Source organism: Centropristis striata, chromosome 1 (genome assembly GCF_030273125.1).
Source record: "Centropristis striata isolate RG_2023a ecotype Rhode Island chromosome 1, C.striata_1.0, whole genome shotgun sequence".
NCBI lineage: Eukaryota > Metazoa > Chordata > Actinopteri > Perciformes > Serranidae > Centropristis > Centropristis striata.
In genome coordinates, this window is record NC_081517.1 from 24639973 (window position 1) to 24652881 (window position 12909).

Consider the following 12909-nt stretch of genomic DNA (forward strand, 5'->3'; position numbering starts at 1 on the left):
TTAGTTTACAATATAGTGATGAGTGCGATTTTTAGAACGCTAAACTCTATACCAGCTAAACGCTCATATTGGTCTTTATGGATGGTATTCTGTCATTTAGAGTGGAGATCCTGTTTGTATGCAGTTTGATATTTTGAGCCTCGTCTGGAGAATAACATCTGCAGCTGACCCGATTGCCAGTTGAAACTCTTGATCTCTTGTGCTAGATACACACATGGTACTTTCACTTCATCAATTCAGGGTTTGCAAGTCATCAAGCTGACAATGAATGTATTGAAGGGAGTCACAGCTCTCAGGGAGTTCCCCACTAGTTCACTCCTTTGTTTTCTCACCTCTTTTCAAGGCCATATTGTACTCCCCATGTGCTGTTTCATTATTATTATTAGTAGTAGTAGTAGTATTAATAAAATGGTAAATGGGGTGCACTTATATAGCGCTGTTATCCAAATAACGCTCTACCAACTGAGCCACAGCAGTTCAGGTGAAAGGTGTCTTTCTTCCATTAAATGTAGCTCAGGCTGGTCAAAGTCCATTGAGTTAAAAGGGCAGGCAGAAAGAGGAGACAAACAAAAACAAACGTACAATATAAAAAGGAACAAAACAAAAGCAATCATAGAAAGTATGTATGTATGTATGAATGATACTTGCTTGATTTATGTATGATATGCTGCTACTTGCCCCCGTCTCCTGCCTTATAGGGACCACAATGGAAATAAGCATAAGGCTTTATTGTGTCATCCCTGACTATTTTTATTTATTTATATTACGTATGGCACAGGTTGCTGTTTTATATTTTTATATCAAGAATGGTCAAATAAAATCTATCAATCAATCAAAGTATCCACACTCCATGCTTATTAATATTCTCGGACAGACTTTTGGAGCATAGGTAATAGACACTGTATCACACTGTCTGAATGAATTCTTCCTCATATGATTGTAAGGAGAATAGGACAGCAGACCAGAGGACATGAGGTCTGGAGAAAGGCTGCCAGAGAATCTATGACAGTCCTAATCTATTTAGAGCTCCATAATCAGATGAGCAGATTAGCCAGGACAAATGTGATGGACTCATTTTATTTATTTCTTATTAACAGTCAGGGTGCACATCTCTGAATAAGCTGAGGAAGACCATTATTGTAATAAAGTTGTATAATTATTCTGCCAATATAGTCAGACATATACTAGTGAGTGTTGTTTGAGGTCAGTGTGTTATGAGTGACAATGTTTGCTTTCTGAGTCATTTTTATCAGTTTTCTCAGTTTTGGGGGTGAAATTAACAGTTTGGCCAAGATGTGTGTTGGTAATACAGACTGTTTGAAGAGTTTTGGAAAAGATGATGCTTGTTAGCAATTGAACATAAACTTACAAAGCAACAGTCAACACACTCCTGCTTCACTGGTGGCTTAAAAAAAGAAACAGATAATTGTACATGATAATAAATATCAGGCTTACACAAAATGGTGAGCTAACTGTGGGGTGCAGGGGAATGTTTATGTGTTGTTTATATTGACGGTGAGCAATCCCTCTGTCAGTGATATGAGATATTAATGTTTCATAACTATAAACAGACACAGTATGTTTGCTATAATTACCAACACAGTAAAACCCAGTCAACAAACAGTACACTGCAAAAATGTGTGTCTAAAAACAAGATAAAAACACTACATCTGAGAAATGATCTTGCTGCATGGACAGATAATTTCACTTGACAAGATTTCTTAAATTAGGATTATTAAATCTAGAAATACGCATGTAAGAGAATAAGGGTGCACTGCAAATTATTTGTTTCTTACCAAGATAAAAAAAAACAACTTTAGATTTATCTTAATTTATCTTGTTTTAAGAGTTAATTTCTTATTTTAAGCATACGTGCTTATTTCTAGATTAAATAATCTTAATTTAAGAAATCTTGTCAAAGTAAATTTTCTGTCCATGCAGCAAGATCATTTCCCTCAGATTTACTGTTTTTACCTAGAGATGTAAATGCAATATGTTGTTGTCGTGTTGGATTTACACAGCAGTTATAAAAGCAACCTAGAGTTGTGTTAGGCTGTATAGTGCATTGTGTCTCATGAAAAAGAAGTGATGTTTTCAGAAGCAGAATCAGAGAAAGGTCAGACAGATTCCATAGCAGCTCATTTTTCTAACAGTCTAGACTTGACTGTGCTTGATGGAATTTATCTGCTGTCTGTATTTTAGCTTGCCTTTTACTGGAACATTTTTATTGAACACATTCATTACCTGACAATATGTCAGGCTGTGTGAAGCGGTATGTGCTCTATGTCAAACACACACCTTTACATTCTGTCAGAAGACATCTCTGTAGCTCTCTTTCACCCCTTTCCACTTTTTCTCTTCTATCCTTTGCCCTGGTGTGAGTCACTGGGCAAAGAGGGGCACTTTTCTAACTACATGGCCCACAAAGGCAACCCGTGGCTGGGGATAGAGGCCTTCCTCACACCCCTCTCCTTGCTGGAAGTCCAGGGGTGGAATGAGTTTTCACGCTTCAAAAACCATGAGTCTTAACTCTTCCACTGACCTCTTTCACTATGTCGACGAGCCTTTTACTTTCTCCAGGATCTATTCTCTCTTTTGTTTTCTTTTTCTCCTCGAAATCTCTCATTCCTGCCCTCTTTTTTCCCCTTTGTCTTTCTCTCTGCTTTTGGCTCTCGCTGTGCCTCTCTCTCAGTCCACGTTGTTCCCTCTCCACCTCGCCTAAACTCTGTTGACCATTGTTGTTGCTTCTGAAACTTTTAATTGACTTCTTGTGTCACCTCCTGGACTTTCTGTATCCTCTTTTCTTCTCCACTTGTTCAATTTTCTATCAAGAGCGATGGCATTGAACACAAACCTGACCTGAGCTTCATGTGTCATCCTTTCTTATATTGTTTGGTTCATTTGTTTTACCATTAGCTCAGTTTTCTAACATGATAGTTTTAATGCCATTAACATTTGCCAACATTTCAAGGGGTTCATTTTATCTCACTTCATTACCTTTGTAATTTTGTATTCATTTGTGTGTATATACTTGCTTATTTATTCTGCAATCTCACTTCATTTGCACAAATTTTAACCTTTGTTAGTTTGTTTTTTTTTTCTTTCCAACGCCCACCAAGAAGAGTTATTCAGAATCAGTTATGACATACCAAAAGTTGAAAAAAAAGTTTTTTAAACTTTCTCCATGGCTGCATATTCCACAGACCATATTAATATTTTGTAATTATAAACAGATGCAGTATGTTTTTTTGGAGACAAGGTTGATATAATCACCTACACAGTATATCCCAGTCAACAAACAGTACATTGCAAAAAAGGTGTGTCTAAAAACCAGATAAAAACAGTAAATCTGAGGGAAATGATCTTGCTGCATGGACAGATTGCCACAGATTGTTAAATCTAGAAATAAGCATGTTGAATGCTTAATCATCATCTTAATTTAAGAAATATTGTCAAGTGAAATTATCTGTCCATTTTTGCTGTGTGTGTTGTGCTGTATACGATCTTTTTAGAAAGGAGAGCCGAAATTCTGAGACAAAAAGTACTGAGTAGTGATGCAGCAAGAGAATACATTCTGTGAGAGAACAGAGAGAGTAATCGAGTGATCGATATATATATATATATATATATACATACATACATACATGGAGGCAGAGAATGATAGTGAAGCTTGTCATCGCTCTGACAAATAACCTCTTCCCTCAGTGACAACTCACCTTACTGCTCCACTGAGGTGGCAATTTGCTCTGCACACATCAGTCCATCACACTGAGGGAGTAGTGTGTGTGTGTGTGTGTGTGTGTGTGTGTTCACACAATTGCTACAAAACTGTATCCTGCTGTACAGTAACTACAGTAAGGTGACTATGTACACACAGGGACATTTGAGGAGAATCATAGAGCTGTTTATTTTTCCATCTTTCTCAAATTTCCTATCAGCTCATCTTACAGGACGTTCCTTCATTTGACAATTCATGCGCACACCAAAGTCCCTCTGGGAGGTAATTAAGCAATGAGAGGGACTGCAAGAGCATGTGATTTTGGCACTGGTGTGCTGCGGTATGTCCATGACCAAAGGCAGAGTGCCTACAGAGCAGCCACAGGACACCACAGTTAGATAATCATCCCATATTTTGATAGTGCTTTTTCCCAATGGGCCATCATTTCTGTATGAATGACAGGTTTCTGGTAATCACATTTTCCATGACGCCTTTAGGTGGAATGACATTACTGGCTCAGAATATATGTTTCATTAAGATCCCAAAAAGCCAAGTCAAGTCAATTTTATTTATATAGCCCAAAATCACTGATTTGCCGCAAAGGGCTTTACAGACTATACATGGTAAGACACCCTCTGTCCTTAGACCCTCACAGTGGCCAGGCAAAATCTCCTCAAAAACCTTTTAATGGGGAAAAACCCCTCAAAAAAACATTTTAACAGGGAAAAACTCCTCAAAAAACTCTTTTAACAGGGAAAAACTCCTTAAAAAAAACCCTTAACAGGGGGAAAAAGAAGAAGAAACCTCAGGGAGAGACAGAGGAGGGATCCATCTCCCAGGACGGACAGACCTCAATAGATGTTGTTGTACAGATCAACAGAGAAGAATAGAGTAGGTAGAGGTTGGGGGGGGGGGGGAGGATAGAGAGATGCCAGCCCTAACTATAGGCTTTGTCAAAGAGGAAAGTTTTAGGTTTACTCTTTAATAGAGAGAGGGTGTCTGCCTCTACTGAGATTGGGAGATGATTCCAGGAGAGGAGCTTGATAACTGAAGGAAAAAGAAGAATTCTTCCAAAAAAAATAGGAAATCATCCATTGAACCAGTATTTGTAAATGATGTTCCTGATCAGTGTCCATTTAACAGCCATGAACTCCCTGCACTATGAGAGAGGCTGTGAATAGTAGCTGCCACTTCATATCTAGGGCAACTTGGCAGTTGGCAGGTGGGTGACTTAGGGTTTGCATTAGGCCATTGATTTGTTTTCACACCAACGTTTAAGACTCATTCAGATAATCCCAGCCAATACACATGACATTTACTATTGATTTACACCAAGAAGAAACTGGATGGTGCTGGTTGGAGAAGTCTGGCATGTGGTGTTAAACGGTAGGATGTTAGTTTGCAGGTTTATACTATACAGTAGAGGCAGGTATGCTTTATCTGAAGATATTTGTACTACTAATGCTCATATCTAAAATCCCAGAATGGATCAACATTGGTTGTTGTACTGTATGAATATATTCTTGTATGGTTAGTTATGTATAATTGTTTTATCACCACTTTTGAGTAGTTCAATAATTTTGTGTGATGTGACAAAATGTCTGATTGAAACAAGAAAGACAGAGAGAAAAAAATCACAGTAATGGATTTTCTAATTATGAAATTGGAGTGGTAAAGTAGTCGGGTCCATTATTTTTAGTCAACACTGTGATTTGTTTTGGGAGCTGATGCAGGCCTCTGCAGCCTCTCCACAACACTGATGGTGCATGGATTTTTTTTTACTTTAACTGAGGGAGTTAGAATTAATTTTAAAAGCTCATTTGACCAAATACCTTTAGGTAATGGATTTTTTCAAAATTAATCTTGGTGGAGGTGACCTGCTTGTGTTTGTGTGTGTGTGTGTGTGTGTGTGTGTGTGTGTGTGTGTGTGTGTGTGTGTGTGTTTGCGTGCCAGGATAAACTTTATTTAAAAGGCACATTGCTGGAGAGAGTTTACAAAGTTCTAATTCAGAGATCATTTTAAGATAAAGTCACACTTAATTGATGTAAATGCAGGATTCTGTGTTGTTTATTTGACAAATATGGATGGATGGATACCGCAAATCTAAACCCTGCTCTGTGTGTATCCATAGTATGACATATAGTATCAGCTTGAGGACATACTTTAACTGTGTTCATTCATTCATTCATTATCTGTAACCGCTTATCCTAATTGGGGTGACACAGAGAGAGACAACCATTCAGGCTCTCATTCACGCCTAAATCTAGAGTAACCAATTCAACCTAAGCTGCATGTCTTTGGACTGTGGGAGGATGTGTTGGAATGCAAGGGCCCCAAGCCCTTCCAACCCAGTACCTGCTTGCTGTGAGGTGACATCACTAACCATTGCACCTGTGTCCATGTGTCCAATGCCAGAAACCATTTCATTCTTTTTTTAATGTTTTTTAGGTAACGCTTTAGATTAGTGAGCACATATTGAACATTAATTAGTTGCTTATTAGCATGCAAATAAGTGACAATTTGCTCTTAATTAGTCATTTTTAAGTAGTTATTAATTCCTTATTCTGCATGGCCTTATTATACAACCAGTAAGCCATTAACTAAGAGTTCTCCCTCAATAACCTGGTAACTGGTGGCTCCATTGACATTGCATTTGACATTACAATCTACCAATCCTCATCCAATCATCCAAAAGGAGCCACCAGTCACGTCAAAGGTCTGGAGAAAGTGGTTTTTTTCCCATTTCCATGGTTTCGTTCACCGCTATGTAGAGACTTATAAAGTCCATACAAAGTAAAGCATATTAAGATCATAACTCATATACAACAACTTCCTTACTTACTACTACTAAGCAATAATTCTGAGGTTATTGAGGGAAAACTCTTAGTTAATGTATTACTGGTTGTATAATAAGGCCATGCAGAATAAGACATTAATAACTACTTAATAATGACTAATTAAGAGCAAATTGTTACTTATTTGCATGCTAATAAACAACTAATTAATGTTGAATATGTGTCCCTAATCTAAAGTGTTACCGTTTTTTAAAATATGGAACACTGTTGATTAATTAAGCTTTTAGTATCATAAAATATATTAATTTAGTGTGGAACCCACACACCCTTTCCCTGAGTGCTTCTCTCCACATGGTGATTTTGACTCAGACAGCTCATGGTCAATGTGGATTTCCTGTTGAAGTTTTAGCCTCCGGCATTTTACAGTACTCTGTGTGGAGAAAATAAAACCTTCTATACATATGAAAGAAAATGGCATTCCTCAACCAACAATTTTATCTTTTTTCACTCCACCATCTAATTTGCATACCTTCATCTTTCTGTCTCAGGGTCTGTTGCCCTCTCTTCCCTTCACCCTCATCCTTTTTCATGGATCTGGATTTTTTCTGCTGAAAGACACACATGCCCCAAAGCAACTGGAAATCCAATGTGTTAAGAGAATAGGGGGATAATGTGTGTGTTTACAGCACATGCATGTTTGTGACCTGATTGCTTATTGTTCTGTGGGACTTGGGTGTAACAGACAATTGTCTGCTTTCTGTAGACTGTTTCCTTCCCGGTGTATATTTTTGCACATGGGTAAATTGATTTTGAACTTAACTTACATACACATTTGTTTGCCTATATATAGGACTGATAGTGAGTTTGTATTAAAATTAGATTAAGTTCTGTCGTCTCACAACCCTGTTTTTTTTTTCTTTTGTCCTCCCCTGGCAGAGCTGCAGGGGAGGACAAAACTATTTTAATGACCATGTTAGTGGGTTCAGTGGACAGAAACAAAAAAAACACAGGTTGTCTATGTGCTAGTCACATAACTTTCATATTTGACTGGTAAAATGAACATGTGACTATGACATTCATGATGCTGTGATGCTTTTTTGTTACCTTTGAATGTTTTCTTGACTTTACCCTCAACATGCAGTTCCGATTTTACGATGGATAATTTCTCCTCTGCATATACGGCAGATATGCACATGTTATAACTTAGTTGACAGTTGTGTTAAAGTTTGCATGAGTGATGACCATGAATAAACCATGACCAATGGCAGCCTTGATGCAAGACTGAGATCTTGGATACAAATTAGACAAGCGACTATTTAGAGACCACGTTATTTTTGGCAAATGACGATGAATTATTTTCACAAAACTTCTGAAAGTTATGTGTAACTCTATGCTTGTAGATGTCGGAACAGTTCTAAAAATAATTGATTTGTCAGCTTAAACAAAAAAAATACTTCCATGTTTAATTCATGAAGCAAAACATTTCTCTGTCAGCTGAAGACACACGCATACACATGCCATCTCTATACTCTCATATGAAAAGAAAAAGTTTTAGTCTAAATGGACATCACTGTAATGTGTGTAGATGTCATGTATGTGATGCATGTCAATGTAGGGCTGGGCGATATAGACCAAAAGTCATATCCCGATATATTTAGGCTGAATATCAATATACGATATATATCCTGATATTTTTATTGCAAAGTGAGAGCAAATGTTCAGTCAAAGTCAAAGCCAAATATGACATGTCACAAGTAGTTTTATTGAAACCGTTTATTTAAGTGAACATAAATACTGTATAACAACAGAAGTATTTTTTTTTTAAATCAAAGCTCCATAAAGTGCACATTTAAATAAATAAAAAATCTTAAATAAAAATAGCCTATGAAATAAAATTGGCCAATCTTTTTCTGAAATAAATATATTTATATAAGAAAAGAGTAACAAACATTACAAAAGAACTAAATATGACAAACCCATTATATATAAAAGGGGGAAAAATAACTATATTGATATATGCAATATGGTCTAATTCCATATCACATTTAAAAATATATTGATATATCTTTTATATGGATATATCGCCCAGCCCTATGTCAAGGTAACTGCACCATCAAAAGATGTAAAATGTTCACCAATCTTAAGCATCAACACACAGGTGATTTTTGGGGGCAGTTAGAAAACACCGTCAGTGTCCAGGCTGAACTGATGACTCCTCTATTACTCTGGAAAGCTGCCTGAGGCATTATGTCCCAGTTGGATGCTATTTGGTGGGGCACAGTAGCTGTACCTGCAGGCTGAGACTCTTCACATCCATACAAAATAAGGAGCTCAGTTACATTTCTACATGGAGTGGCATAATTCAATTTTTTTTAATCAAGTTTCCTTTCCTTACGTGAAGACCATTCGCAAATTCCAACTCCAACAACCAACCAATCACTGTGGGCTGAGTAAAACAACATCATTCTCAGTAAAGGAGTTCTCATTGCTCAGTAAAAGCTTTGTGAAGAGCTCTGTTTGGAAAATATAGATCAAATGCTTCATACATACTTAAAGTCATTTTTTTGGAGATATATGTGTGACTTTTTCATTGCTTTTACCTGTTAGCTACATGAAAATTATGCAACAAAAATTGAAACTAGCATCTCATTAAATTAGTTAGTCTGTGTATGCTGTCCCTTTAGGTCATCTATACAATTTGGACTTACCCGGATCGAAACAAACACACGTTATTTAACTCTGCATACCCAAATTCTACACTGTTTGTAAAGGGTTTATGGAGGGAACGAATACCCTTTCTGGCTCTAGGTTTTATGTTAATAGACACACAGATCAGATTACAGATATGTTGGGAAGATCTAATTGGACACTGATTCTGTCACATGTCATGAGCAATTTGCTTTTTTTGCTGCACTGAGACAGCTTTCTATCTGTCAGCTAGAGTGATGGATCTCCCTGCTCACTCTCATTGAGATTTTTTTATTAGGCAAACAGTACCCAAGTGTGTGTGTGTGTGTGTGTGTGTGTGTGTGTGTGTGTGTGTGTGTGTGTGTGTGTGTGTGTGTGTGTTTGTGTGTGTGTGTGTGTTTTCAGCATCTGAGTGAATAAAAGGTGTTTAGATTTACATTTGCAGTGATGACACACAGATGTAGACTTGTTAATGATGCCTGAACACTCATCCAGAAATCCTGACTTTGTGTGTGTGTGTGTGTGTGTGTGTGTGTGTGTGTGTGTGTGTGTGTGTGTGTGTGTGTGTGTGTGTGTGTATGAATTTCAGCATTTAGCCTTGAAGGTTTGCATAAGTGGAGCAATTACTAAGCCGGCAAAACAACATATGGAGAGAAAGAGAAGAGTGAGAGAGAGGGGGGGAGTCAGCACTTCCTCCTCAAACAAAAAGCTCTCTCTCGCCCACCCTACTGCTCCTGCACATATCCCTCCTTTTCTCCCTTTGCTTTCTATTTTTCTCCAGTGAGGGCAGTGGAGAATGAATAACAGCAGGGCTGGGAAATGGAGACGTGATGCTCTTTATGCAAATCAAATACCAGCATTGCCATTCATTTCCTTCAGAGCACCCTGAAGACAGAAAATGAGCCAAAAAGCACTGGGGAAAAAAAACAGCAGGGAAAAGTTGAAGCCAGGTCAACTTTGAACAAATATTTTTACAAAAACGGAAGCAGGGTTTTGTTAAGGCCAATCACTGATCAGTATGCAGCCTGGATGAGCTAAGTGTAGCATTGGGTCACAATTCTCACTAGCCTTGACCGGCCCATACACCGCAAGGACATTTAAATAGCTGTGGTGTTTAACATACCAACCCACATGTAGGTAAATGCTGACTTAGACAGCTACAGGCTTTTCTCCTTACATTAGTCTCACATTATGTTTAAAATGAACAACATGGCAATAAGTTTAAGTGTGTGTTAAGAGAGAAAGTAATTACATGATTTTCACAGAGTTTTTCCACCATATACATTTGATTTGAATCTCATTTGTCATGCATTTTTGTTTAAGAACAACTGTATTACATTTTGGTTGCTGGAAATGGATACCGCTTGCTAACAAAGCGAGCTAGCACCAGCTTTTGCTGATAACATAGTGTCCATCTGGCTCCCGATCTGTTTATGCATGGCTGGTTGCTAAAAACCAAGATGGTGACAGCCAAAATGTCAATCACAAGGCTTCAAAACCAGAGTCCACAGACAAGAGGTGACATCACAATGGCTACATTTTTTTTAATGAAGTCTATGCTGTATTCTTAACATGATACAATTAAAAAGGGATGTCTGACTTTAAGAAAGTCTCAGCAGAATCACCTTAACAGGTTAAACTACTGCAGACGCCACAGTTAGATTTCTGCCAATTACTGCTTCACAGGAATTCATATTTACTTTGATGAGCAGTAAAAGTCTGTAACACTCTCACAGATCTTTTTCTCTCTCTTACAGAAAAGACACTGTGATTAATTGGATGATGATATGTGAGATGAAGTGGAATATGATGAAATCTCTCCTGTTAACTATGCAGATGTCTATTTATGATTTGAGAGGATTTGAGGTTTACATATATACTCAGATCCACAACCAAGATATGGATAAGTTAAATGGTTCGACTCTGGCCTGTAGCTCTCCTGTGTGGAGTTTGCATGTTCTTCTTGCATCAGTGTGGATTCTGTCCGGGTCCTCCGGCTTCCTCACACAGCCCAAAAACATGCAGGTTAGGTATAACTGGTGATTCTAAATTGCCCGTAGGAGTGAATGAGAGAGTGAATGGTTGTCAGTCTGGAGACCTGTCCAGAGTGTACCCCGCCTCTCGCCCAATGTCAGCTGGGATCAGCTCCACCTCCACAACCTGAGTTCAGATAAGCCGTTAGGGATAGTGAATGAATGAATAAAGTGATAAATGCAGGTGACATATAAGCTTCCATCCAAACATGATTCTTTTCTTCTGTTGACAGAGCAACCATCCAATCATCACGGCTCCAGCCTGCCTCCGGTACCTCCCCCTCACCGCCAGAAGCCCTCAGTAACAGCTCTCAACCAATCCCTGGGCTCCACGCATCACGCTGGCCAATCACTAAATTCAACGCGGCAGCTAACCCCTCCCACTGGAAGCCCGGCCCCTGTGGCCGGCCAATCACCAGCCGAGCTGCAGACCACGCCCCCCGAGAGCGTCCCGCTGCAAGACAGCTGGGTGCTGGGTAGCAATGTGCCTCTGGAAACAAGGTAAATGGTCTTCTTGCTAACTTGTCTAATGTTTCATCTGTCTCAGCCACTTTTCTTCAGTAAGATCACAAGGCCTTATTTGACATTAGAGAGCCATAGCTGTCATCACCACGATCAGCATTTCTGTTTGAAATGATTGTGATTATGGAGTTTTGTTAGTGACTGATGCTTGTGGGGTCTTTTCTTCAATAGTAGACCTTGATTTAAACTTTTGTGCAACAGACTAGTGCCTTTACACAGCATACTTCTACAGTCAGAATGACTCCACTCTACAAGACATAGATGAAAGTAAGAAACTAAGAGTCACAGCCAATCCAACAGCATAAAACACCGGATGGACTTTTTTATTTTTTTGATTAAAAAAAAAAAACATTCATGTCATAAAGGTATGAAATACTTCCTTTTTGAAACTGACTTTTCATTTGGCCTGACTGTCTTGTCTCCTCCGTGAGCACACTGTAAAGTAATAATAATGACATGAGATAAGGCCAATCCTGGTCTCACCCATTATAAAAAACATTTTTTGCATGGAATTCTACTTAATGTAGAAATGTAACTCTGGAATGTGCAAATTGACTAATTCCAATTTATCGGTCAATAAAATAATTTCAGTTTTATTCAAATATATTACTGAGTTCTACTGGCAGACAGATAAAAAATTGGCCCCAAGTGACTAAAGAAGACTTTAATTGATTCTTGATGTGGTGTTTTTTATTCAAATGCTGAATCTCATTTTATTTGACAACTCCAAGCCTTTGCTGTCGTAGTGCGAGACAGCCACTGTGTGATGTATTATGAACATCATGTGGAGTGACACCAATATTCAAATTGAAACAGCATTGCCACTTCATCATCTGTGTCATGTAGCTCTTTTCAGGGAAGATAGTGGTGCTATCTCCGCACCAGATATTTGTTTAATTAAAAGGAAAAGGAAATACAGTTTACCCTATTATTTATTCATAGAGACCTTGGCTGGATAACTGATTCAAAGGAAGTAACATTGATTTCAACTTGACTGTATGACAAAGTGAAATGGAATGACGCCTAGGTGAAGGGGCTGAGGTACCTCAGGGTCTTGTTCATGAGTCAGGGAAAAAAGACAGTTTGGTGCCCTGTCAGCAGGGATGCAGGCGTCGCACCGAAACATTGTGGTCAAGAGGGAGCTGAGCAAGG

General features: G+C 38.4%; 1 protein-coding gene across 3 annotated transcripts in view; it reads left to right on the forward strand.

Annotated features, from left to right (window-relative positions):
* The window catches only part of tenm3 (teneurin transmembrane protein 3), a 207255-nt gene that overhangs the window by 17512 nt on the left and 176834 nt on the right, over positions 1 to 12909 (forward strand). For all 3 annotated transcript variants that reach the window (XM_059335424.1, XM_059335432.1, XM_059335440.1), the window contains exon 2: positions 11469 to 11736. The gene's annotated coding sequence lies outside the window, so the exon portion shown is untranslated. The remainder of the gene's footprint in view (positions 1 to 11468; positions 11737 to 12909) is intronic.